Source organism: Bos taurus, chromosome 25, assembly GCF_002263795.3.
Source record: "Bos taurus isolate L1 Dominette 01449 registration number 42190680 breed Hereford chromosome 25, ARS-UCD2.0, whole genome shotgun sequence".
In the NCBI taxonomy this organism is placed as follows: Eukaryota; Metazoa; Chordata; class Mammalia; order Artiodactyla; family Bovidae; genus Bos; species Bos taurus.
Genome location: NC_037352.1, coordinates 27,143,104 through 27,145,887, shown reverse-complemented (window position 1 = coordinate 27,145,887; position 2,784 = coordinate 27,143,104).

The following is a 2,784-nucleotide window of genomic DNA, read 5'->3' as shown; positions in this document are numbered from 1 at the left end:
CTAATTCAAAAAGATATATGCTCCCCAATGTTAATAGCAGCATTTTTACAGTTATAGTTATATCACAGTTACAGTTATATAGAAGCAACCTTAGTGCACTTCAACAAATGAACAAATAAAGGTGTGGTGTACACACACACACACAATGGAATACTACTCAGCCATAAAAAAGAAAAAAATTGTCATCTGCAACAATATGGATGGACTTGGAGGGTATTAGGCAGTAAAATAAGTCAGACAAAGAAAGACAAATACTGTAAGATATCACTTATATGTAGAACCTAGAAAATACCACAAACTAGTGAATATAACAAAAAAGAAACAGAGAACAAACTAGTGGTTAACAGTGGGGAGAGGGTAAGAGAGAAGCAATATAGGGGAAGAGGATTAAAAGATACAAACGCTTATGCATAAAATGACTAAGCTATGAGCATATATTATATACCATAGGGAATATAGCCAATGTTTTATAATAATAAAGGAATATAACCTTTAAAAATTGTGAAACACTATAGTGTACACCTCGGAGAAGGCAATGACACCCCACTCTGGTACTCTTGCCTGGAAAATCCATGGACAGAGGAGCCTGGTAGGCTGCAGTCCATGGGGTCGCAAAGAGTCCGACACGACTGAGCGACTTCACTTTCACTTTTCACTTTCATGCATTGGAGAAGGAAATGGCAACCCACTCCAGTGTTCTTGCCTGGAGAATCCCAGGGACGGGGGAGCCTGGTGGGCTGCCGTCTCTGGGGTTGCACAGAGTTGGACACGACTGAAGCGACTTAGCAGCAGCAGCAGCATAGTGTACACCTATGTTATACTGTATATCAATTATATTTCAATTTTTTAAAATCCTTGCCCATGGAACTTATTCCCATTGTCTTTATGCTGGGATAACGGTATGAGGGAACATGCTATTCATTCTTCTCTCCATTCAGATTTTTAGTGAACCTGTATCTTGTGCCTCACCTCGTGTTGACTGCTGCGGAGAAGCAGAGATGAGTCAGGCCCAGGTTAGTCTAAGGTGGAAGCAGACTTGGCCCACACCTCGTGAGGCTGTATGCCTGGATGGCTGGGAGAGGCTGGAACTAGACCTTGAAGGATGAGAAGTCTGACTGTCAATGAAGGGACAAAACAGCATACCTGGCCAGGGAAGCCACACAGCCAAAGACTCCAAGGTGTCTGGGGTCCTTGGTGTCATTAAGGCCAGGGGTCCATGCAGCAGGGAAAGAAGAAGTAAGAGAGATGAGATTGTGGGGATGGGGACCAAATGAGAGAGCAGCTATTGAGCATAATCCGGGAAGCTGTGGCAGGGGGGCGGGCATTGACTTGGTTGATGCTGGGGATTGATATTATCTCATTTATTAGGGGAGCACTAACATCTGAGGCGGAGAAGGCAATGGCACCCCACTCCAGTACTCTTGCCTGGAAAATCCCATGGATGGAGGAGCCTGGTGGGCTACAGTCCATGGAGTCGCTAAGAGTCAGACACGACTGAGCGACTTCACTTTCACGCATTGGAGAAGGAAATGGCAACCCACTCCAGTGTTCTTGCCTGGCAAATCCCAGGGACGGGGGAGCCTGGTGGGCTGCCGTCTGTGGGGTCACACAGAGTCAGACACGACTGAAGTGACTTAGCAGCAGCTGCAGCAGCAGCAGCAGCATCTGAGGACGTGAAGGGAAAGGGTTGCAGGTGGGAAGAGCAGAAAGAAAGGTGTTCTTTTTTTTCGGTCACGTTGCATGGGTTTACACTTCCCTGGTGGCTCAGCTGGTAAAGAATTCACCTGCAATGTGGGAGACCTGGGTTCGATTCCTGGGTCGGGAAGATCCCCTGGAGAAGGGAAACGCTACCCCCTCCAGTATTCTGGCCTGGAGAATTCCATGGACTGCATAGTCCATGGAATCGCAAAGAGTCCGGCATGACTGAATGACTTTCATGTTCACTTTGCATAATTTACGGAATCTTAGTTCCCCAACGAGGGATTGAACCCTGGTCCCTGGCAGTGAAAGTGCTGAGTCCTAACTACTGGACCACCAGGCAAGTCCCCAAGAGGAGGCTGCTCTGATGGTCTGGATAAAAACCAGTGAGTGCCTAGACTGACAAGGGTGGTGGGGATGGGGGGAACCCAGGCGACAGCTCTGGATTTGACAGTGGAGGGAGGGGCTGGAATCTTGCGGTTTTACAGGAATGGGCTTTGTCATCAAAAGGTGCAGGCAAGGACTTCCTTGGTGGTTCAGCGGTTTAAACCCTGCACTTCCAAATCAGGGGGTGGGGGTCCAATCCCTGGTTGGAGAGCTAAGATTCCGCATGCGGCACGTAGGCAGAAAATAAAAATTTAAAATAAAAAAGTTGCAGACAAGAGCCCCAGCCCTGCCCTTTGCTGTTATTTAAGCATTTCAAGCCGGCTTCCTGATGTGGACACTTGGGATAATGGCAGTAGCTTGGGAGAATTCACTTGGGAGAATTATGGGGGCTCCTCAGTGGAGCACCAGGGACTTGGCAGATGCTTGGAACATGGCAGCATTCTTTGGATGTGGGAGGGAGCCAAGAAGAGCTTTCTATCTGCTTTGAGGGGCTGAATGGACAGAGATGCCCTCTTTGATGGTGAGCACAGGAAGAGGCTCATTGGGAGAAGAGGCTCACAGTCTTGGTGGTCAGGGCCAAAGCCCTGGCTTCACTCACAATAGTTATGGATCCCCACATCTGAGACTGCAGTTTTGGTTTCTGTTCTTGGTGCTCACCCAGTGCTCAAGCACATAGTAGGTGCTGCCCTGAGGACCTGG